Source organism: Ictidomys tridecemlineatus, chromosome 2 (assembly GCF_052094955.1).
Source record: "Ictidomys tridecemlineatus isolate mIctTri1 chromosome 2, mIctTri1.hap1, whole genome shotgun sequence".
Lineage (NCBI taxonomy): Eukaryota > Metazoa > Chordata > Mammalia > Rodentia > Sciuridae > Ictidomys > Ictidomys tridecemlineatus.
Window position 1 is genome coordinate 95595541 of NC_135478.1, and position 18100 is coordinate 95613640.

The 18100-nt window shown below is 43.8% G+C and overlaps 1 long non-coding RNA gene across 1 annotated transcript in view; it reads left to right on the forward strand.

The window, feature by feature from the left end:
• Nucleotides 1–272: 272 nt before the first annotated feature.
• The window catches only part of LOC120892055 (uncharacterized), a 102236-nt gene continuing 84408 nt past the window's right edge, over nt 273–18100 (forward strand). The window contains exon 1 of the long non-coding RNA XR_013429710.1: nt 273–555. This is a non-coding gene — a long non-coding RNA (uncharacterized LOC120892055). The remainder of the gene's footprint in view (nt 556–18100) is intronic.

Consider the following 18100-nt stretch of genomic DNA (forward strand, 5'->3'; position numbering starts at 1 on the left):
GAGCATGCCTGTAATACCAGAGGCTTGGGAGGCTGAAGCAGGAGGAGTGCAAGTTCAAAGCCAGCTTCAGCAAAGGTGAGGCTCTAAGCAATTGAGTGAGACCCTATCTCTAAATAAATTACAAAATAGGGTTGGGGATGTGTGTGGCTCACTGGCTGAGCGAGAGCCCCTGAGTTCAATCCCCAGGACCAAAAAAAAAAAAAAAAAAGTAACTGCAAATCTTTCCATAATAAGTCACAGGACATTTCATCTCTCTGCCAGCAGTACTAAAGACCAGAGCAAGTCGGAACCTGCAGTTGGGTTTGACAAGTGCCTGACCACTGTCCCTCAGGGACTCAGAATGAGGAAAGAGGCGTGCTCATCTCCACATCGCTGCGTCATGGGCAGAATTCTCCAAGGCTGCCACTCCTAGCAGAAATGATGGGGGTGCTAAATGAGTTCCTCAGCTGGAAGAGCGGATTCCTACGGAGAAGCCACCCCCTCCCCTCCACCACTTCTTTTCCCTGCACGGACACCTGGGTGCCAGAGGATGCGCTCACATTCTCCTCCTTCCTGGTGGGTTCTCTCCACCTGCTCCCAGTGTCGGGGGCGGGGCCTGGGCCGCTGTGAAGAATCAGCCAGGAGAAGGGCGGATTCCGGAGACCGAGCAGGAAAAGAGGCGCAGGAGCGGGCTGTTGGCACCCTGTTGGTTGACGGGGATGGAGCGGGTGGGGATCAGGCGGGATCCAGCAGGAGCTGGCGGGAGAGGGAAGAGGGCTGGAGTCCCGCACAGGTGGGCTGGGGCGCGGCGGCCCCCGCAGGTTCCACTGGGGCGCTCAGGGAAAGTTATGCAAGTCCTGCAGTGATGTGCAGCTCATCCCCAGGCGGCGCCTAGGGAAGACCGGCGCGGGGACAGCGCGGACTCCTGGGAAGCAGTGACCTGAGCAGCTGTGGGGCGGGTCCAGCGCAGCTCTCCGAGCGTGGGCGGGAGGTGTCCTGTGCAGGGTCCCAGCTCCGCTGCGCGCTGCAGGGTTAAGGGATCGCAGGAGCGGCTGGGTGGCGGGGGCCAGGCGTTTGGAAGTCTCCTGGGACCTCCAGCTGGAAGGGACCGGAAGGGACCTGCTGTGGATTTGTCTGGACTGCCAGAGAGGGCGCTGGTGGCACCTGAGAGCCTCACTTCCCTTGGTTGAGCTGCTTCTGTAAGGAATTCTTAGGTGCATAGGGCAAGCTCAGCTGGTCCAAGGTCTCCAGAGGGTCACTGGAGCTCATGAAAAGTTGTGGCTATGAAAAGTTCAGCGGATGGTCTCCAGGGAACGGGATCCAGGGTCGCACTTGCTACCCTCCAATCAGCAAAATTGTGATACTAGGAATAAGAAGAGCCTGGCTCCTGGCTCATCTTCCCTTCAGCCCTAGGTGCTCCAGCTCAGTCACCCTTCTGTGTGGAAGATGAAGTCAATCTTTGCACTCCATCCCTACAACCATGCTCCATTTTGGGCTGGCGATGCAGGTCGAAGGAGCTCAGTGTAGGTCTAAGCACCACCCAGCAACGTGCATTCCTAGTACAGCTGCCTTGACTGCACTCTGGGTTTTCCCCGCCAGCAGCTGAGCTGGATTCCAGATGGGCTTTAGGTTGTAGATGGAGATTGCAGGGCTCAGTGGTGCTGTTGTCTGCTGAAGGAGGTGCCAGTCTGGTTAACAGAACCATCTTTCCCAGGCCCTGGTCCTGCAGGCCTTTCATGTCATCCATGGGAATGTACAGGTTCTTGGTGTGTAGAGAATTCTAAGGGCAAACCTAGTACAGTGACTGGAGCTTTCTCTTGGAGTAGTATTACTGGCACAATATCAGGCTGTCTTTAGTAAGTGCAGGTGCACCTAGGGTGGTTCCCTGGGCTCAGTGGCCACAGGGCCACAGGAGGACTACAGAAGCATGGCTTCAACCTCTGAAGTTGAAGTAAAAGAACAGAGTAAAAGAACCTAGACACAGGTGTTGTATGCTTCTGCTTACGTGATATTACAGGAAAAATTCTAATTTGGATTGACAGAAAACAAGTGAGCATATGCCTGAGACAAGGGTTTGTGTATGTGCTGACTGAAAGAGGAAATTAGTGGATTTGGGAGATGATAGTCATGTTCAAAATCTTAATTTTGATGGTGGATTTGCAGTATAGATGTATATATTTTTCTAAATGCATGAAGCCACACATTTAAATGGATATAATATACTGCATAAAAATTATTTCCATAAATTTTATTTTTTAAAAAAGTTCCATGAATTTGATAAGCTAAATATATAAAATTCATACATCCATCCCAAATATCACCACTCATCATACAAAGCACTTCCACCACAGTCTAATCCAACTATCAACTTCTGCCTAGAGAGCAGGAACTAGCTCTAGTGTACCACTAGTGTACCCACTCCATGGCCCTTCATGCCTGACCTCTCATGGCAGCTAAAATGAACCTCTAAAATCTGTGTATCTAGTCATGTTACTTCTAGGCTTAAAAATCTCCAACATTTCCTCTAGGTTAGAACAAAAATTGTTTTTATCTTGATATATCAAAGATTATGCTCAGCAGTGAATCACAGGAAAGTCCCAAGTACAGCTTTAAAGAGCAAAAGTTTGTGGTAGACTAGTATTACCAAACTAATACCACATCTAGTATTAGACCTCAAGATCTTCCTGTTACTGTACTGTGCAAAAAAAATCCACTCCTAAGTCAGCTCATGGTCTAAGACAGACACTGGAGCTCAAACCATTATACCCACATACCAGCTACTGTGAAATAAGAAGCCCTACCACTGCTATTAGGAACACATCAAGGAAAACTTTAAGCACTCATATTTGTTATATATCATAAGTTACTCACAAGGCACACCTAACTGAAGGGAAACAAAAGCAAGAAAATATGGCCATTATTTAGCAGAGCTGAAAAATCTATCTCTATTCCTGAGGAAGAAAGGGAAGGATGGCTATTGGGAGCAGTCACAAATGATCCATCAGGGTCCACAAGGGGTCTCTGTTCCTCCCTTATCCCATCTCTCCAACTCTCCACCTTCCTCTTTCTGCCACCTGACCAACTAACTATCCTCCACCATGCCAAGCTGGTCATAGCTTAACTTGTCTTCTCCTAGCTGCCTGGAAGCCTCCTCCCAAGTTCTTCGCTCCCTTCCTTATGTCTCTGCTCCAAGTCAGCCTTCAGGACCATCCCTCTAAAATTTTTTCCATCTACCATTCCCTCATCTGGTTCATTCTGTCTGCTTCTGGACATCAGTTTTGCTTTTTCAAATTACCATAAAAGAAGAAAAATGTCCCACTTATGCAAATTTAAAGTTCTAGAGGGAAATGAGGCCCTGCTTTTAAGTAGCAGAGAGCATGTTTGTGAAAATCTGGGTCTCCCTCTTCTGTCTGAAAACCTTCAATCTCAAGGACAGTGGGTTCCCACGGGATTCCAAACTGTGTCTAATGCTTTTAGAAAGCAGAAGCAACTTTTCAATTTCACTTGGCAATTTCCTTCCCTGCCAGCTTATAGCTGGGCTTCAACTATTTTAGTCAGGAAGGAGGGCAGAAGTGGCTCTCCACCCAGAAGCCCTGAAAGGAGAGATAAGGCAGGAAATGGCACCCTAGGCCAGAAACTCAGCCCTTTTATAAAGCTGTGCAGAATTTTGTTATTGGGAGTACATTTATCACCATTTGTTTATCCTGTCACATGCTGACACTCATTTGGCTAGTTTCCAGGTTTGGGTTATTATGAGCAAAGCTGCTACAAAATATTCATGTGCTAAGTATTGCATTTTTCATCTCTACTTGGTAAGCCCCCAGCACTGCTATTGGACCACCTGGTAACTAGTGAGTTAAGCTGATAGGAAGTTGCCAAAGTGTCTTCATGTGATTGTGCCATTTTACCTTCCGTACAAGGATGCATGGGAGTTTCCAGGTGCTGGCCCTCTTTGCCAACTCTGTGTTATCAGTCTTTTAAATTCTATTCTTCATTCACAGAACCCTGGTTGTGTTCCTCTGCTATTGTAAAGCACCTAGGAGACAAAAGCAAAACCTCCCAGCAGCCCCTGTGGACATGTGACTGGTGGGTCCAATGAGGTGTGGGCGGAAGTTAGTGGGTGGGACTTCCCGAAACTCTTCCCCAGAGATCCCTTCTGCTGGCCAAGATGGCGCCCTGAGAATGTGGGAGGGCGCCCTTCCCAGGCCTCGGGTGCACACAGCCAGGCTGCACCTGCTCCATGGCCTCCTTGGCTTCTCTCATGATGCTGGAGATGGCTCAGCAGGTCTTCATTCTTTGCTTCCTCCTCTAGGGTGGGGGAATGAGGCATTTGGGGCCCAGGCCAGCCTGGCCCAAACCAGAACCACACTCAGGTTTGTGTGGGCGCTGGGGGTCTCAGCCACAGGGGTGCCAGGCCTGAATGGGACACGCATTCACCCTCCTCTCGCAGTTTTCCCACAGCGGGAAGAGGGCTGGGGGTTTGAAGGGAGAGGAGGCCCTGGGCCTTAGCTACCCAGAGAGCAAACCCTGTGACCCTGCAGGAAGGACCCTGTAAGGACACTACGGTTGACATTTAGGCAGCACCTCAAACTCATTTGTAACTTGGTAACTTTTCTCAGGGTTAATTATCTGTGGCTCTTTCAGAGTTGTTACTGGCAATTCCTAGAGGACTATGACATTTCAAAGCCAATGGGGGTCAGAATTTATATTGCTCACTTGTAAACTGTTTGTTAAATTAAATCAATTTTCAGGGGTCCCATTAATTATTGTCGTCTTTTTAATTTTTTTCTTTACCTCCACTGTAGTGTTTGAACACCAAGAGGTTACTATCAGCATAAACACTTTTTCCCCCAAGACCTTATCAGTCTGGGAGCTGCCATATAATAATTGCAGGAACCTTCTGTCTTCAAAAGAAAATTCCTAGGAATCAAGTTAGTCTTTACTTGCAAAGCCAAGAGTTTCCCAATATGACATGCTGGTTATAGGCCTTTATCATGTAAAAAATTGTGTCTTGGGACCTATGATAATCTCAAAATATTTAGGATGAACCTTTAAGTTACTTGCAAATGAAAACCAAAAGCCTACATCAGGAGTGAAGAACTCCACTTAAGTTGACCTTAATTGCAGTTTCTATTTTATATTAAGGTAGAAATAGATTCCCACAGCATGAAGGGAAAATCACCATACTGACCTTTCTATGAGTGGCAAACTACCCCTTAATCCTTAAGGTTTAATGCAAGTGCGATTTCATATATGAAGTATTCCTTAAAATTTCTCTAGGGCATTAATTGATCCAGCTCACTGTCTTCATAACACTTTGGAATTTATTCATTATAACACTTAATTGTACAGCATTTTCATCATGTTTAAGAACTGTTTCTAAGGAAATTCTTGGTCCTGTCTGCAGGGACTTCTGATCCTACCTTTCTGTTGAGGTTGAAGAGGTTGTTTCTTAAGCTGAGAATCTTATCTATCTTCTCTAGTTTCCTAATTGAGATATGTTGGTAGTTAAACTACAGACCTGGAATACATATACACACCATTGAGAGGTTAGGCCATTGATGATTTGTAAACCCTATTTATAATTTCAATTGAATACAAATCTAGAAGGGCATGGCTTTCCTCTGAATATTCAAGAATCCTGTCTGTGAATTGAAGGACTAACTCTTTCTTTGAGATAGTCTTTAAGCTGAGTAATAACAAAGACTAAGATTTCTTCAGAACCTTGTTTCTTTCCCACTTATTTCTTACACTTTATACGTCTTGGTCAGGGTTACAAAGGCATCAGTTGCTTCCTGGAAAATCAGACTTATTTTCATCTCAACTCTTTCTTCATTGTTTTATCAGGCTAAAAGTCTGTCAATTCAGATGTTCTGGGTTGACCTCTCCCCATTTGTCACATCCCAACTTGTGTCCTGGACAGTCTTCTCTGACCATTCTAAGATATCCCTACCCCAGTTTCTTCCTGCCCCATTATCCAGTCAATCTGAAATAATCTTAGTTTTATTTTCATAAATTTATGTATGTATCTATGCCCTGAGTTCCTCTACTAGACCATCAGTATCATGAGCTCAAAGAAGGCAGAAAACTCACTTCTGGATCTCAGCACCAAGGATAGTTCCCTGGGTGCTCTTTCAAGACCTCACCTTCAGACTCTGGATCCAGCAGTTGATTCATGGGTTATGGGCATACCCAGGTGCCCTATAATGGGAAATGATAAGATAGCAATTTATTTATGTGGTGGAGATACTCCAGATGGTGACCACTAATGATTCCTGTGATCCGTTGCTCATGCCTTTCAATATTCCCCTGCCCATGAGTGGGAGAGTATCTGGAAATTGCTCAAGTGGAATATGGCAAGATGATGGGATATCACTTTTATTATATGTGATAATCAAAACATGGATCAACCAAGATATTCTTCAATAAGTTAATAAAATAACATGATACCACTCTAAAATGGAATGTTATTTTGCAGTGAAATGAAATGAGCTATCGAGCAATGGCAAGGTGAGGAATTTAAGTGCACATTATAGGAAGCCAGACTGTAAGGACTTTATACTATGTGGTTCCAAAGTGTAAAACCCTAGAGGCAGTAAAGTAACCATCAATTGCCAAGAGTTTGTGATGAATAAGGATGAGAAGGTGAAGTACAGGAAAACTTTAGGGTAATAAAACTATTGCTTGCTGCAGTGCAATTATGGACATATAACTATTTGTTAAATACAATTTATTGCCACAGTCTGGCTGGGCACAAAATAACCGAGCCACCACACAGCCTTGTAGGTTCAAAATAGGAACTCCTTTATTCTCTGCACTCCCTTGAATGCCATGCATGGGACCTTTTCTCTGGACACCACACACCAACTGGAAATCCCACCTCCAGTACTTCCCCAACCAATGGGAACTCTCCGGGAATACCAGAGAGAACTCCAAAGTAGCAGGCTGAGGCAGACAGCAGGGGTCTAATATACACAGCTTAACATAACCATTATCATCTCAATGGCTTGCTGGCATCACCTCTCAACCACTCCATTCTGGCAAAAATGCCGTTCGTCATTTGGACTAGGCTATGGCTCTCAGCAATTGATCTTTACAGCAAATTTAAAGGAAAATAATTTGGGAGGCAAGGTATCTCAGAAAGAAATACATGCTGTGTTAAGATTTCTAGCTTATTACAAATATGCAAAATGGCCTTACAGTAAGTAGACAAAGATGTTGACCTAAATATCTTTGTAAATGAAGTCTTTAAGATTAAAGGCAAAAGGGACTTATCATAACTAATGAAGTAGACAAAGTTTCCCAGAGGAACATATTTAAATTTCTGATATACATACATACTGGAAGTGAACAATTGAGAAAAATGGGCAGTGGAGACTGGAAGTTAAATCTCTCACAGGGTGAGAATTTATAGACGAGTAACAAAGAATAAGAGGCTAGAAATAATAATAATAATTAATAATAATAATATGGCAGTGGGTTAGAGTGGAAGTCACCATGGAAAACTCACATTTCACTTAACAGATACAGAGCCTTAGTAAGAGAAATATCTACAGACATGTGTATGTGCATGCATTAGTATACATACATGTGTTTCCTTGTCAGCTGAATTGGACAACCAAGATGATGTACAAGAAATATGCAGCCCATGAACACACCTCACACTCAGTTTTATTTTTAACACTGTTCTCCAAAAAAAGGAATCAGAGGTCCTTGGGAAAATGACTAGTTCTAGGACTGGGGCAGAAAACAAAAGATGATTCCAGAGTTTCTTATAGTACTAGCATTAAAACAATACTTACACACACACACACACACACACACACACACACACACACACACACCTCCTTTGTTGGACATATATTTAAGGGTTACAGGACCCAGCCAAAGTGATTACCACTTGCTAAAGCTGGAACAATTGTGGAGATAAGTTAAATGAATTAGTATGATACTATACACCAGAGCACTAAATCTCTACAAGTACATTCTGACATACATACATGATTTATTAAATGATAGAGAATGGACAATTATTTCATGTAGAAAATCCCAACAGAATTATGTAACTTCTCACTCTAAAGTAGGGATTCTTTAAGTGGGGGTTGTGTATAGTGGGCTTTCTTCTCATGAGTCAGCATGGAAAGGTGGGGGAAAGAGTAACTTTACAGAGGTAAAGTTACTACTTTTGCTACTTCAGCCAAGTGACCAAGGCCAGCACATCAGTCCTAAAACTTGTGGGAACAATGAGGATGATGTGATGGCCATTGCATCTTACCTCTCTAATCAAACCTGTGACCCATGTTTATTAATCATTAGAGAATATCAGAAAAATTCCAGTCTCTATCCTACAAAATCCCAGAATTGTGTTCTTTACAATTATCAGGGTCCTAGACTAGAAAAGTCCAAGATGGTTTATATCCCAGAGGAGCTAAGGACATAACACATGCAATATGGCAGGCTGGGTGGGATTCTAGAAGAGAAAACAGGTAAAAATTAAGGAACAGAGTTTATATGAAACTAATTAATCAGTATTGGTTCATTAATTGTACTTGACACACCAGGCTACTGTAAATGTTCACAATTAGAAATAGAGTGTGGAGGTAGGAGTGAGGGTGGTACAGGGAACTCTGTGCTCTCGGATCAGTTGTTCTGTGAATCTAAATGTGTTTTAAGGGATTCGAAGTATAGCAACATTCAGTCATTCTTCAGTGTCTAGGGTAGGATGGCTGAGTTTTAGGAGAATAAAGAACACATGCCCCACCACCTTATCAACTTCATGCCCACCAGTCTGCTTTCCTGACAAACCCTCAGCAGTCCACGAACAAATGCTTCCATTGCTAATGGACATGTATTTTTGAGTTATTTATAGTGCATTATGGAGTAGAAGGGCATCCTTCTTAATATTTTGTCCGGATACAAACTGACCTGACATGAGGAAATAAAAAAATCAGGGCTCAGGTGTTTGGATGCCAATTACACTCAACAGTTGATGTCAAGGGACATAAATAGCCTAGATAATAGCTGGCGACTACTTACTCTCTTTATCTCCTTGTCTGCCCACTTTCTTTACAACACTGTAATGCATGGTTTTGCAGGTTTACCTGCCATTACCACCAGTATCCATAGTAACAGGATTGGGAACCACAGAAAGAATGTGTGCTTGTTTTTAGTGATATCAGCAGCACATAAATCAAAGCACCTTTTATGTCTCTAGGAGTTAATTATCTTCATTCTCTTCTGACCAGAAGCTATGTAACTGTAATGCCATTGTCTTGGAATCATAACATTTCAGGTCTGAGGTGCTCTAGGAGCCAGTCTGAGCCCCACTTTTATTTGCAGATGAAGACCTGAACTTCAGTGGTAATGTATTTAATTAAGGCTGATAATTGTCCCGAATACTCTTAATTCTCTGTAATGACAAATATGATCATGAAGAATAAGGATATAACATGAGTCTGCCGGCAGACAGCCCACAATTCCTCAGCTTCTCCCACTGGCTTACTCTGCCCTCATGGTTACAAGGTAGGCACCATCTTCCTGAATTGACACTGACATTCAGAGCAAGTAGAAATGTGGAAGGGGTGTCACCAGTGACATTTTTCCCGTTTATATTGAGAGTGTGTATCTGTACCACAGGCACCTGACAAACATCTGGTTTCCTTGCTGGGAGCCGAGCACTGGGTTAAACACAGTTTCAGCTGAGCCAGAAGAAACTGGATTTATCTCTGCCAACCTTTGCAGTGCAAATGGGAAGGAAAGTGAAGGCTGGCTACAGTGTTAGATGGGAGAGTGACTGCCACACAGAGGTCTGAATGAAAGGCCATGTGGCTGGAGCTTGGAGAAGGGACAACCCCGGAGGCCAGGCACACATGGAGGCAGGCACCGCTCACACAGGGCATCAGCCTTGTCCCAAGGGTATTTTAGTCTTAGGCAGAGGAATTGTTATTTTGAAGAGATGATAACAGGAATGTAGAAAGAGGGCAGATGGAGGATGAGAGGTGAGTCCGGAGGCTTTTGCAGTAGAAAGAGAGAGTCCTGGGACTGTGGCCACACTGGTGGAAGGCATGTGGTAATGGCAGAGGAGGAGAGGAGTGGGAGGGATTCAGTACCCACCTGGAGGTAAAACACCAAGGCTCTGATGACTGAGGAGCTCTAGGGGGTTCTAGAGTAAATTCCAAGAACCTGTCTGGAGCACCTGGTTGGATGCAGTTGTGCAGATGGACATGCAGAAGGAGCAAAACTTATTGGTGGGACAGTTAAAGGATGGCTCTTGAATCTGGGGCCTGCTATGTTTAAAATGCCTACAAAATATCTAGGTGGAGTTCTCATAGGGATGAAGACACCTGAGTCTGGAGCTCAGAGGGGAGGTCTTGGCTGGAGACATAGAAATGAGTGTTGCTGACAGGGAGGTGCTAATCCAAGGCTTCAGAGACATTTAGGATGCTTTCACCAACCTTTAACTTAGTCTCCATTCCTAATGTCTGCATTTCAAAGACACAAGAGAATATAATTCATGTTCATTCTGTACGGATTCAGACTCTGCCAAAGACATACAACTGAAAGATTTTTACAGTTTGAAAATGATGTAAAGATGTTAGGGAGAATTGCAGGAGAATAAATTGCAGGGATGAGCAAGATTAAATGCTAGAGCTCCACTGGTGGGAGTGATTTTCAGAAAGATATTTTTTATGATGAAATCTAAACTAATCCTTTCTGAAGCAGAAAATGCCCGACAAGGTGAGAACATGCAGACCTTGGTGTCCTACCACTGCTTTGTGCAAGGAAGCTGCTTTTGATAGAGCAAGTTCATATTCAGATTGAATTGGCCATTTATTTTGATCTTCCTTACTCTTGTCACAGGCTTCAGCAGCATAGGAATGTCCTGGAAACATCAGAGGAGCATAAATGCAAAAAGAAAGGACATCCCAGGCCAGAAACCTAGCCTTCCTCTGCAGCATCTGATTTTGGTGGTTGTGATGTTTGGCTAGGAAGTAGGGGGAGTTGAGGACATCCAGGGTCAGTGACAGGGGACATTGGTGGACTTGGAGGTGTTTGCTTGTGTGGATGTCAGTCAAAACTGAGGCTTTAAAAAAAATTATGATGCAATATCTAAGAAAAGCATGAAGACTGATAATGGCAAACATGGTAGATAATCTGCACCCCTGGGGTACACTGGTGCTCAGGAAGAGGCTTCAGACATAAAACATTATGAAGACAGAGCCCCCCGATGCTGTTACACCTCTTCATTCCATCTCCTTTTTGAGTCCCATCCGGTCATCATTACCCTGCATTTGTGTGTCTGTCCTTCCTGTTAGTTTTTAGCCACTGTGACTTATATCTGTGCATTTAGGAAGTATTTTGCATGTTTGAAAATGTTATAAAATGTAATCATTTTTAAGTAAGTAACAACTTGTGTTTATTACTAAATATTATATTTGTGTGACTCACATTAATACATGTGGTTTTAATTCATTAATTTTCCTGACAAAACTACATATTATGACCATCTCAATTTACTTCCAGTAATTTCTTCAGAAAAGTAGTATGCAGATTTGTGCTTCTGCCTGAGTTGGGAGCCTTCTGATGAAGCAGTGCAGGGTGTGTGTGTGTGTGTGTGTGTGTGTGTGTGTGTGTGTGTCGGGGGTAAATACCCCTGCCTCCCACTCTGAAAAGCCATTGGAGCAGAGAGAGGTGTTTACCTTAAATGACATCCTGGGACCAAGTCCCTGGACCTCACATCAGTCTCAGCATAGCTCTCCTCACTGGCTCAGCCATCATGATGCATGGGTCATGTACTGGTGGAGGCCAGTACATTCTTCATGGAGAGGCCCACCGAACGCAGCAGCCAGGCTTTGGTGGTCCAATCGGAGGCCTCTCCTTCCACATCAGTTGAACAGCAGCTGAGGTCTGTCTGTCTTTTATTTGGAAAATAACATAAAATAAATGCTTCAGCAGCTTACTTCTAGTAGGAAATCTTAAATAATTATTTTGTATAAGAAATTCAATGTATACTCACCTCTGAATACAACCGTTTAGCAAAAAGGATAGTATTACTATATACACATATACACATAACTTAACATGTATTTATTACATTTTATGTTATGCTTAAACATAATTTAACATATATACATACTGTATGTACATATTTCATATAGAGGCACATATACACATATATCTAAGTCATGGAACAGATTAGCTTTGAGTTTCACATTCTTAGAAGAAAAAATATGATAAATGATGAAACAAGGGAAGAGGGAGAAATCTCAGGCAATCACTGTTCACTGGAGAAGGTTCACATCTGCACAGAGATTCCCTTTCATGCGTCCAGGTATCAGAATTAAAATCCCTACTTTGCATGCTTATTCGTAGGCTGCTGCTTTTCTGGCACTAATTGATTTTCTTTCAAGATGATTCCAACTCACTTCATGCTTCAGAAACCCAAATCTGGTGTTCCTGATGGCCAGGTCATTGTGCCCCACACTGACTGGGCAGGAGTGAGGCTCCCCCTCTGCTCTGTGGACCTGTGGCAGCTCCTGTACCATGGGGCGCCTCCAAAGTTCACTTCCCTGGAATCTTCCCTGCCTTATCCATCTTGTTCTGAAAAAAAGCTTTCCCTTCCCAGGAAGCAGGCCTTTGACAGCCGCTCAGCTGCCCAGAGGGAGTTGCAAGCCTCTTTCTGCCTCCTTGTGGTTAATTTATCACAGAGAATGTGGTTTGCTGGGGAATCCAAATTAGAAGTGTCCTTACAGTTGTCATTAATCACCATCTAAAAGTGCTTCAGTTTCCAGTGCTGGTAATGTCTCAGAATGTCTGATGACTGCAAGGATGTGATGATGTAGACAGTGTGGTGTGAAGAAATTCATCCCAGGCAGGACTTCCTGGGGAGTATTCCAAAGGCTGAGGAGCTGTTTATATGCCCAGACTCCTGTCCCCAAGGAGCTGGAATCAGAGCCTGTGGCAGTGGAATGCAGAAATTGGTGTCGTTCTCCAACTTGCCAGATGGTGCCAGTGTTCCTGAGAGTGTGGTAAATACTGACACATTGCATCTGATGTCCCTCTGCTCTGGTCTTAGTGGTTTTAGGAGCTCTTGTGGACCAGTGAGCTCTTAGGGTCACATAGAGGATTGACGCCTCTGGTTTGGCTGAGTTTACTCTGTTAGGCACTGTAAATCCTGCATATTAAGAATTTCTTCATACCCCAGAAAACCAGCATGCTGGTCACTCTAGCTACAGACTAAGGTGTTCAAAGAGAGCTGGCATCTTACAGATATTTCATTCAAACCAGTAGCTATTATGCTTCCTAGGAGCCAGGGTCAGTGTAGGTTCTTGCTGCAAATGTGATTCGTATTTTGGAGTGTTGCAAACGCAGGGTATTCCACCTCCCTACAACACAATCAAGAGTGGACCTGACTCTTCTCAAACCATTCAGAAGTGGTTCAGAGGAACATCTCACCAGAGGAAGTTCTGGTTGCAAAATGACACAAAAATGCTTTGTGAATGGTTTAAGGAGACAAGTCTAAAGGGCAACTATAGGAATTTTATGGAAAAAAGAAGGACACTTGAAAATAATTTGCTTTGGCAAATGGAGACACTCCCCTGGCTGGTGATGTGTAAGGAATTATCTACCCAAGAGCAAGAGCAAGTGCATAAGAGATGGAGAGGAGGTGGGTGGGGTCTTGCAGGAGACCTAGAGAAGTCCTAAAAGACACCTTGCAAAGGGCCTGTGAGCGAGATATCTGAGGCATGAATGGAATTCATTTTTAGAGAAATAACAATGTTCATTGTGGTGTTTTGAGCACCTCTCATGTGCCAAGCCCTCTTCTCAGCACTTGATGTACATTAACTTAGTTCTTCAGCAACTTTTGAGGTCAGTATTATTATCTTCCTATTTGCATGGAAATTGGAGCTCAGCAATGTCAAGTGCCTTCTCAAAACATCTCAATGCTGGCCAACCTTGCAGCTGGAGTTAAAACCCAGGTTTCTTCCTCTGGACAGCTCTCTGTTCACCACTACCTCTCATATTTTCCTGTCCTCCGTAGGCATATGTGTCCAGCCTCCTGGGTGGTGGGAACACCCCAAAACAATCCTCCAGAAGCAAAAGTAATGTGAATATATTCTCCTGGTCTTAATTGCTCTATTGAAAATTTTTAGTTTATCTGTAGGAATGCCATCATTTCCCCAAACAGACTAGCTTCTCAGTTCTCCTTCATTTCTCCCTCTCTCTCTCCATGGCAGTACGATGGAATACTTGTGGACTCATACGTAGCACATCCTCACTGCTAGCACTAGAAATTGTTCTAATGAAACCCTCACAATAATATATGGATTGGGTCCTATTATTCTCCTTTGGGGAAAGAATAGCACAGCCTCATTATCACAGCTCAGGTGGCACACCTGGCTTTAACACCCATCCTGTCACTTACTTGCTGTTTATGGAGCCTTCTGCATGGTGTGGTTACCAGGGTGAGCTTGGGAGCCGGTGCCCCAGATTCAAATCCAGCTCTACCAAAAACAGTCTCCCAACCCTCTCTGTCAAGCCTCGCCAAGGCTCAGCTGTAGGACCATCAGCCAGGCTCACACTGGTGGGCTTTGGACACTGATGGGGATGTGCATTAGAGGGGGATGCTCCAGTCACCACAGTCTCAGGGACCCTGACCTTGTTCTGGAGGAGGCCAGTGGGCACTCTGTACTCTGTGCCCTCAGGAATCCCTGTCTGGATACAGTGGCAATACTGTGGAGTTTTTATGAAACACATGTTTTCTGAAACTATTTGATCAATTGGTCATATTTTAAAATTGAAAGAGCAACTCAGATGAGGGTTACAACTTTTGCTTTGTGAGAGTGTTTGTAATATTTTTAGAAAAGATGATAAAGATTGGATAAGAAGGAGGATTTTTTATATAACAGAGCTGCATAATTAGGAGAAGTTATCACATTTCTCTGACTTTCTCTTTTCTCTGCCCATTCCCTTTTTGTATTTGACCTTGCTGGTGGTATTAGAAGTACAGAAACACCTGCTTTGGAATGACAGTGTGTGCTTATCTAACATTCCTAGAAAATATATTCTATAACACAAGTAAATATCCCTTCTTTTTATCCTCCTTGTTGAATGACACTACCAAATGAGATGTTAAATACAAGCTTGTGGGATGTGTTTAGTGGCTAACAAAGTGAATATATGAATATATTCCTGACAAAGCATGCTGCAGAAGCTGTAATCTCTGAATTTTGACAACCTTAGACAGAATCATTTTAATGGAATATAATATACAACCTGCCTGAAATACTGTGATAAGAATTCAAAAAGTCCCTGAATGCAAAGACCCAGTGCACTGATTTAGAAGAGCAGGAATGGTCTTAATTTAAAATATTTTAGTGAACACTTTTTGTGAGGAAATATGAATAGTGAAGATGAGAACAATGTGATGATAAAGGAGAGATCAGAACAGCGGGCAAGCTTGCAAGTGTCCTGACACTAACGCCCAGCCAAGGGAATGGATGTCAGGTCCTGGGCTGCTCCTGGGGAAACAGATGTTTCCAGATGGCCTGGGCTGGTGTTCTTTCTTAAGCGAGTTTCCTTCACAAGTCTGCTTGTGTGCACTTGAGTCTACCTGGCAATGAATCACTGGGTGAAAGTATGTGTGCCTCTGCAGCTTGATTGGAGATTGCTAAAACTTCTTAAAGTGAGCACAGTGCGGAATTATTATTTCTTATAAACTTATCCACACACACACTTAGCTCTTTTCTAATAATCTGATAAGTATGGAATGCTCTCTCATTAAAATTGGGTTTGTCTGATACTAGAAAGCCAAGCGTTGTTTTATATGTTTATTGAACATTTGGCTTCTTCTGTGAATGATGTATTGAAAACTCAGCCATTTCTTCCCAAGCCCACAATTCACAGGAATGTAGGAGATTCTTGGTGTGGGGGGCCCACTGGACAAATGGGGCTTACAGAGGATACTCAGAGAAATAATAACACATCTACCTAGAAGTCTGGGACTCCCATCCTGATTCCCAGTCATGAGATGAAATTTATCATGAATATGTCTCCCATTCCCATTTACAGTTCTACGAAGACAAGGATTAAGGGAGATGACAAGGATAAAAATGGATGGCGAGGAGGGTGGAGTTTTGCTATTTGACTTTGCCTGGAAAAATGGTCATGTCTCCCTGCATAAGTTTCCAAACTTTGAGGTTAATGAAAACTGTGTAATTTTCATTTTAACTTTATCAACTACCTGCATTTTAATTCACAATTTCAATATGTGACTCTCAAGGTGTTTCCTAGCAGTTGCAGAGGGAGCTATCCAGGGACTCAGCCTCCCTTCCTCCTTCCTCACTGCCAGCCTGCAAGAGACGAGGTCAAATGCATGTTCTCTGGTGGTCTCCTTCCCTGCCTGAAGTGCAGGCCTGGTGTTGTTTTCAACTGAAAGCATATGCCTGGACCGGCCTTCATGAGGTTCACGCTGTGTTGTATTTTCTTTACCAGAGACTGTTTTCAGCTCATCCCACACCTATTCAGAAAGTGGCAGTGAGTGACAGTATCGCCAGAGGCCCAGACCACATTTATTAATGCTCAAGGAGGATTTGCAAGTTGAGAAGGCATCTGGGAAGGGGAAAAAACAGACTGTTGGGGGAAAGAAAGAAGTTTGTGGCTTAAATGGAAACACAAGGGGAGTTTTCCAAATCTGAGGTGTATAGAAGATGTGCCCACAGGACTGGAAGGAAGAATGACTACGGGGGCCCTGGCAGGTCCATCAGTTGCCTCTGCATCCACACAGAGCTGGGTTCCAGTCCTGCCCATGTGACCTTGGGTGACTCGGCCTTCTGAGTCCCTGTATCCCACATTACCAGCTGTGAGCATTAGCTAAAATCACCTATTTTAAAGATTTAGTGTAATTCATCAGAAGAGAGAAAATGTCCAATTAATGGTCCTCAACAGATGAAAAGGCTGTTTTTGTGTGGAAGTTGCTGACATCTCGCAGATCCAATAGTGACTCCCAAGTGACACCCCACACGAGTCAAATGAGAAGCAGCGCTTTTCTTTGTTGTCCACATTTGATCTGCAAGTGTAAAGCATTAGTTGTGATTTTTTGAGAGCTGTGGGAAGTTTCTGATGAATGGTGATGAATTCCATTAGTATGAAAATTTCTGTATTCTCATAGACTGGCGACTTACCCAGGTTTAACCTGCCTCACTGGGCATGCACAACACATCTGAAAGTTGAGGGCCACAAGGTTCTAGACACTGTCATTTAGCTGGACAGTGTGTGTGTGCCTCGAGTCCAGATCTCAGAGGAACTGGCAATTATGTTCTCAGCTAATCCATCAAGAGACATCTTGAAGTCGAAATTCTTGTGCTTGGTTCTGAAACAAGTAAAGTCTCAGCTGTGGCTCACACTGGGGCCACAGGAAAATATAGAGGAGCCTTGTGATTTTCTAATTTTTATTTTTTATAGTGAGCAAAAGAATGGGGACAGGAGGGAAGACAGGCCTCAGGTAGAGCTCAGTGTTGTTGAATGTGGGTGACTAGCGTGGGGTGCAGGGACAGTGAGAGCTGCAGGGGCAGGCTGTGAGTGAGGCCAGCATGGGCCCTCTCTGTTGCCTGCAGTTAACCCTTGATGCAGGGACACTTTGTGCACTGTCATCTCTGGACACCTACAGGGTGTCCTTGTCAGTTTGTTTATTCTGTGTGTATGTGTGAGGTTTGCAGGTGCATCAATTTAAGATAGCCCATCACTGGGCTGGCTTTTCTCCCTTGGGGGTGAATAGCTTCCACTCTGGATGGGCTGTCTTCTTGCTCCCGCAAGGGAGTTGTCTCTTGGCATTTTTAGTGGTGCAGTACTGTGTGAAGTGGTCTTGAACTTGTAACCAGGTGCATCTTTGGCCAGCTAGCTACCTCACATGGAATCTGGCCCCTGTGCACCTGGCTGTGGAATCTAGAAAGTAGATAGGAGGACACAGTCTCTCTGCTAAAGAGAGAGAAGCATAGGAGGTCTCTAGAAAGCTGGCCAGTATACCATAGGCCCTCACCCCATGCTGATTGTCATTATTGTCTGTGAGCTTGGTTTTCTTTGTTTCCTTTTAGTTTTCAAATAACAGTTTTGCATGTGATTA